Genomic DNA, 7576 nt, shown 5'->3' on the forward strand with positions numbered 1-7576 from the left:
AATTTCTCCAAGATATTTCAATTGTAGAACCATGTTAATTGCTTGACCATTTATGAAGATTTTATCTATGCAAAGAGGTTTCATGGGCATGATTTCAGTTTCCTCATAGGATATTTGTAATCCTATTTTTGAAGCAATTTTCTGGAGACTTGTGATCTGAGCATGAACTTCTTCCATATCAACGGCTAAGACAGTTAAATCATCTGCAGACCCAAGGCAGTTTGCTCTTATTGCTGGTTTTCCTCCAATTTTGATTTTACATGGATTTTATTTTTGCCAGATTGTCATGATGTAATCGAGGGCCACATTGAAAAGGAAAGGGAACAATCCATCACCATGTCTGAGTCCTGTTTTTACTGTGAAAGCTTTTGACATTTCTCCTCTAAACTTGAACTTTGAATTTGTGTTAGTTAAAGTTAACTGAATGAGTGTTACCAGTTTGGTTCAAAAAATGGCTCTGAGCACTATGGGACTCAACTGCTGTGGTCATTAGTCCCCTAGAACGTAGAACTACTTAAACCTAACTAACCTAAGGACATCACACACAGCCATGCCCGAGGCAGGATTCGAACCTGCGACCGTAGCGGTCGTGCGGTTCCAGACTGTAGCACCTTTAACCGCTCGGCCACTCCGGCCGGCTTACCAGTTTGGGATGGAGGCCATATGATCTAAGGATTTTTAGAAGCGTGGGTCTATGAACACTATCATATGCTTTTTTAAAAATCTATGAATGAGATGAATAACTGTTTTTTTCTATACTTGTAATACTCCATTATTAGTTTAAGGCTCAGAATTCGGACTGAGCAGCTTCTGTATGGTCAAAATCCTTCTTGATGTTCTTCAAATTGTGGTTCCAAAGTTTTGTGTGTGGAGTCCAGAAGGATTATTCCACTGTCATTATCTGGGTTGTTTCTAACTCCTTTTTTAAATAATGGATGGATTATTTCTGAGTTCCAGTGCACTGGAATTTTCTGTGTGATCCACATTTCAATTATAGGTTGGTGGAGATTTATGACCGCTGGTTTTCCAGCATTCTTCCAGATTTCAGCAAATACATGGTCTTCACCACATGTCTTGTAATGTTTTAGTTCCTGAATTGCTACCTCTACCTCATTGATAGTTGTAGGTTCTATTAGGTCTGGGGTGGTTAAAATAGGTTCTTCAGTGTCTACTTGAAATGTTTCCAGTGGGTCATCACAATTTAAAAGTTTGTTGAAAGTCTCTGCAAGGATCTCTGCATTTTCTTGATTACTATGCGCCAACTTTCCTGACTTATCTCTCAGCATTAATGTTGGGGACTCATACTTTTTAAGATATCTCCCAAAGGTTTTGTAATAGTCTCTTGATTGTTTCTTCTGGAAGTTCTCTTCTATGTTTTTTAGGGTATTTTTAAGATGTTTGCGTTTTGTCTGTCTGATGATTTTATGGACTCACTTTCTTTGCTTAGTTAGTTCTAGATGTGATTCTTCAGAATTTTGGGCTTGATGCTTTACCCAAGTTTGGTGTCTTCTTTCTAGTGCCTGGTCACATTCTTCATTCCACCTCTCATGTTTCTTCTGGAGTTTATTGGAGCCAACTCTTCTGCTATGGATTTTAATTTGGTGGCTAAGTCTTCTAGCGTATTATAGGTGATACACGTTTCACCTGATTTCCTAGTGTATTCCCCATTTTTTGTTAAGATGGTTGGGTCGAATTTTCTTCTAGTTCTTTCTGAGATCTTTTCTTTACCACTGGTGTTAATTTTATTTTAATCTTCACAACATAGTGGTCTGGCCCTGAGTCTTCACCCCTCAAAACTTTGACATTGTAGATTTCACGATGGTGAAATTTTTCTATGCATACATGGTCCAGTTGCCATTCGCCCTTTCGGAAATCAGAGTGTTTCCAGGTTTTTAATTTGTAAGGTTTCCTTTTAAAACATGTTGATTTTGAGACCAGGCTATGGTTTCTACAAGTTTCAATTAACCTTTGACCAATTTTATTGGTCCATTTATGTGCTGGCCATTTTCCAATGATATCTCTGTACCTTCTTTCTTGTCCCAGTTGAGCATTGAAGTCGCCAAGGAGAATTTTTATGTTTGATCCCAAAATTACCGTGTTTCTTCTTTGTCCTTCAGAATATTATTTTTCTGGCTGGAGGGAGCATGTACATTGATAATTGTGTACGCCTTATTTGCAGATATCAAAGTTAGAGTTGCAAGTCTGGGGGACTAAGATTTGGATTCTATGACGGAATCGATAATTTTGAGGTCTATAAGAAATCCATTGCCAAACTGTGGACAGTTTTTCATGAATCTTCGTCCAGGGATTCGTTTATAAAGTCGGTATTCCTGTGATTCCATAGGGTCTTGATCACTGTTTCTGATTTCTTGAAGACCCATGATTATAATTTTGTTTCTTCATGATACGATTTTTAATTTTCCAGCTTGGCACAAGGGGTTAACATTGTGTGTCGAAAAGAATGAGATTTGTTTAATCCTTTGGTATTTTTCGGTTTGCACCGACTGTTGAGTTTCTAGACTCTCCAATCTGGCCCACCGAATCCGAATGCTGCCTTTCCTGCAATTTATGGTTGCAGTCGGTGGAATTATTCTTCAAAAGATGGTTCATGGTCGACTGTCTATGGCGTCACCTTGGTGTGAGGATAAATCCTCGAATTACAATTCTGAATGTTATTCAGAAAGGTGATGATGAAGGATGAAAGACGACAAAATGAAATTGTGAAGTCGTAAAAAACAGAAGGCGTCCGAGACTTCGGGAATTGAAGAAATCGGCCAAAGAAAGACAAGGGCCATTAAAGGACGTGAAAACGCAAGACACCCTAGGCCTCCATACGTAATATTGTCAGGGTCAGAAAAGAACAAGAGTTGACCAAGAGAGGTCAGATAGGATAGATGAAAGTGAGGAGCCTGGCACAATTACAATGCCAGACCCAACTTGGGGACCCGTGCTCGCCACGCACGTCACGCAAGAGAAACATTATCACTTCATACATGGATCTCGTTGCTCGATTAAAAATCGCGTTAGTTGTGTGTCTCGAATGATTTTCTCGGAACACCAGGACGTTTGTGTGAAAACAGGGACTGTCCCGGCAAAACCAGGACGTACGGTAAGCCAACATACGCCTCCAGCCTCTGCAGATTCTCATATGTGCTGAGTGTTGGAGGTATGTATGCAGGTATTTCTTTAGATCACAGAGGACAGTGTGCTGAACAGCATACTTCATTTGCAAACCAAGAAGCGTAACTAGTATAGTAGAGTATTTCTATGTTGCTTAGTACCTCCAAGTACATGCGGCACATTCAAGCCATTAATGTTTGTTTTCCCCTGGGCAGTAGGTCAGGTACCGAAGTACTGACATGTGAATGCAAAAGGGAAAGTCTACACTGACAGGCATAGTTCGCTTGTTACTACTGTGCAAAAACCATGCCGTTATGTTTGCGGGTAGACCATTAGACGCTGAGAAAAAACAACTAACTCAGTGAAGTGAGTACATATTAAGCTACCAATGGTCATAATATCTGTACATATTCCCGTAACGCCCTGTATATTTCAAGCAGTGCTATATAGCTAGTTCAGATCATTGCTTTTCTTGGCTATTTATGTATTGCGTGTAAGGTCAGTAGAAAAGCCTCGACTACTAAATTCATCACGGCACAACCCGTTCGCGAACTATAGCATGAAGTTTTGCTGGTACATTCAGAGGTCGTTCCTTCGTTTTTAAAATGATATGTTTCAGCACACTGTTATGTCCTGTTTATTGTCTCGTGTGTTCCTTTCTGTTCCATATTCCGGCTTTTATCCCAGTTAGTTAACGTAAAAGGCAGTGACAAGTCAGCGAGTTGGCTGCGACAAGTCAGCGAGTTGGCTGCCCTGCCAATGAGAGATACCCGAACTATGAAGTGTGGCAGCACGTGAAGTAGCAGACATTAGGTGTAACGACTTCGGGGTTTCGTCTGTTTGTACTGGTGGCTGTAGTTATCGCTGTGAAAAATGGACAAGGCTGCACAAGATAATCGCACTAATCAGTGCAACCCGACTCACGAGAAAACCGGTCCTGGTGAGTTATAAAAACTGACTTGCTCTATCTGCAAGGTGATAAGCGCTTATCTTAATAGCTCAGTACGCGTGATCCCATGGTATGTGTTAATTTCTAAAATTCAAACACATAAAACGACGAAATTTTTCGTGTAATTTCACCTCTATGATATACGGTATTTTTTAAAATATTTACTTCGACGATAAGTGCTGTTTAATTGATAGGCCTAGAGAGGATTTACGATAATGTTGTATTGACTTTGTTCGGAAGTCGTGCATAATTATGTAGTTGCTTTAATTGATCATTGTTTTTGTTCTAACTGACGGTAGTAGTACATGAAAAAACGTGTTTGTTTTCTTCAATTGTTTCAGTATGTATATATATATTGCCATTTCTCTATGTTCTTAGCCAGCGATTCTGTTCACGGAAAAGATGGTAATTTCTGTTTAGTTTTCGGCTATTTTGTACAAACCCGGTTTCCCCATTGTTAGTAACAGACTATGAACCATAGCTTTCTGTAAGTTACACATCTAGGTTGAAGTACAATGGAATGAGGATTGTTGATATGTAGGACGCGGTACGTAGTCCAACATTCTTTTGTTTGCGGAAGGCGGCGTAGGAGAGTATTTTGTATTCAACAGAGGGTAAAGCAGAGCGAAATGTACGTAGTGTACACACCCATTGTTCGTACTTTATGTACAATATATGTAAATAATATGCATCAGAATAATCGCTAGAGTTGTCCTTGGGATTTTTGAATTAACCTTTACCTATTTTTTTTGGTAATGTGCGTTAAATATGGCGCAACCATAAACAATCAAGATTTTGGTGGAGGATGGGGAAGAGACTGTGGCGTAAAGCTACGGCCGCGGCAGCAGAACTTTTAAACATTCCAGGAAAAAATGTATGACGACAGAGCTGTAACATACCAGTAATGAAAATGTTTGTTTTATTTATTCATCCAAGTATCATCTCACAGTGATGTACGATTTATCATGGTAATACCCTGGTATTTCTCTGAAGTGCTATAGGGTAGCCGGACATAGCAAACTCCATCCTCTCAAATGTGCGGTCAGTGCCTCATTTGGATGGACCGTATTGTACACTCTTCTTTGCTGCATGCAATTTGCTCCAGACATTTTATAATATAAAACATAGTTTTGCTCTTCATGACGCACGCTAACGGCATCGGATGATGACTTCTAGATCGTGAAGATGCAGCTGTGCCCCTTATACTAAATCCAATATGTTTGGGAAGTTGACTCCAGGCCTGTAAACATGCAGCTATGCCCCCTGTTTATTCCAGCCCTTTCCTTAGTCTGCCTGAAAAACTGAGTCAGCACATTTTATAATACTAAACATAGTTTTGCTCTTATCTCACGCACTGACGACATCTGCTGATGACTTCTAGACCGTGAAGATGCAGCTGTGGCCCTTACATAAAATCCAGTTTGTTTGGGCAGGCCTGTCAACATGCATCTATGCTCTCTGTATTATTCCTGACCTTTCCTCTGTCTGCCACAGGCAGCGCCTCCCCCCCCCCCCCCCCCCTTCCCTCCAAGTTGACTCGTGAGAACAACAAAGACATTACTATGATGGACTTTAGATCTTGACACATGATTTTCTTGTTAAAGCAGTAAACCATGTTCGTGTATTCAGAAGCGACAGGGTGTTGTAGTTATCCCCTTGCATTTCTCTAACTAATCTTTAGTTCTACAGTTACATCCCACACTGTCTTTTGTTCAGTAAGCAATACACTCCTGTATACTTTTTTTATACCTGTGACAGTAATCTAGGAACTCGAAAAAAACTGAGATTTTTAACTGTGGAGAGAATTTTCTGATCACCACAGTTATCCATTTATTTTCCTTAGCTGCTGCCGTGGAGATGGTTGCTTTTGGAAATGTCTCCACAAAAATAAATTAAAACAACGTGCAAAATCTTGAGAACATAGCATCAGCATTGTTCTCAATATACACACCATCCCAGGTTTGATTTGACAATACGGTAGAAGTAGTGTCTACAGTATTTTACATTACGAGAGGATCCTTGTGTAGGCCTGCAGTTTTATGGGTTTTACCAAGCTAGTCTGTAGCTTTGTTAGCTAACAACAATATCAGGAAGGTCAGGGTCTCTTACTAATACTTTACTGTTTTCCCTATCAGTATCTGTAAATGCATAGTATAAGGTTGATACTGTTTTTTTTTATACCTTAATAGTAGTGATTACCATTTGAGCCATGCTGAAAGTGCTCAAAATGTTTAGGAAGTATTACTAATTTCACCCTGAACACCCATCTTTAATATTAATGTCTCAACTTATTATTAGCCTACATTAGTATTTGGGGTTGAGACTTTCTCCAGGACATCAGTTAATTTGTTGATGAAATTGTCCTCATAACCATTGTCATTGTGTAACAATTTGGGCTGCTGTGTCACTTTAGTATCCTTTGTATTACATAATTTTTAGCAGAAATGAAAGTATTATGTTACAATTTTCACATCAAAAACATGTTTTGTGACAAAACATACTAACTGGTTGACTTTATGTTTGTTGAATGCCAATTCTAAATAATTGTTTAGGAAAGTGTTGTCTTTCTTGGTAGTTTTTAAAAAATCAGTTACTAGATTTATAGATCAGAATGTGACTTGCCATTGAAGAAAATCATAAATGCCAATATGTTCTCATTTTATAGGTCGTGATGCTGGTTACAAGGGAACAGGAACAAAATCAGATCTGGACAACCATGCCAATCAGTTGAATCCGAACAATCCTCGTTACCAAGGAGGTAATAAATAAGGAAGAGTGGATGGTTTCTTCTGTATGCCAGCACTTAACATTAAGTGATAAAACATAAAAAATTAAAAATTTCCAGAATTACTGTTTAATACTTCTTATGACACAAAGTTATGTACTTTAAACCAACTAAAGACAACTAAATGCCTGAATTTTGAAAAGTCCTTATTGTTTTCCTGTTTCTTTGCCTAGATCCTTCAAAAGTAATTCTACTTGTAAGACAATTGCAGATGCAAATAATTAGTGATCACAGTTTTATCTGCTTGTATTGTGTGCACGAGAAAGGTGGTTGACAATGTGAAGTTCCTGCTATGTATGACTGATGAAAATGCTCAGGCGGTAGACAACATCTGAAGTTTCTGCTATATATGACTGAAGAAACTGATCTGATTGTTCCTTGAGAGCATTCACCAATGTACTTATTCTGACAAGTGTAGGCATTCTTGAACCTGCACTTATTTCTGTACATTGAAATCAGCAATAGCATATTGTCCAGCTTCTTAGAAATGTAAAGTACATGGTAGGAGTACGCCTTGTTCCAATGTTTCAGAATGTGGCTGTGTGTGGCACCAATGGTTTGTTTAGTCTTACAGAGGTATGCAATTTAAGGTACCTTCACACCGAAAACCAAAGTTCTCCAACAAACTAAAATGTACAACAGTTCTGAGTTTGGTAAACTTACAGCTGTTAAAAAATATTGACAACAGTTTCAGTCTCTACATGTTTGGTGTTTTAAATTTT

At 38.8% G+C, this 7576-nt stretch overlaps 1 long non-coding RNA gene across 1 annotated transcript; it reads left to right on the top strand.

Moving 5' to 3' along the window:
* Window positions 1-3921: 3921 nt before the first annotated feature.
* On the top strand, window positions 3922-6999 carry LOC124606664. The gene is made up of 2 exons (XR_006978705.1): window positions 3922-4060; window positions 6735-6999. It is a non-coding gene; the product is annotated as an uncharacterized LOC124606664 (long non-coding RNA).
* Window positions 7000-7576: the final 577 nt, after the last annotated feature.

Source organism: Schistocerca americana, chromosome 3 (genome assembly GCF_021461395.2).
Source record: "Schistocerca americana isolate TAMUIC-IGC-003095 chromosome 3, iqSchAmer2.1, whole genome shotgun sequence".
Taxonomy (NCBI): Eukaryota; Metazoa; Arthropoda; class Insecta; order Orthoptera; family Acrididae; genus Schistocerca; species Schistocerca americana.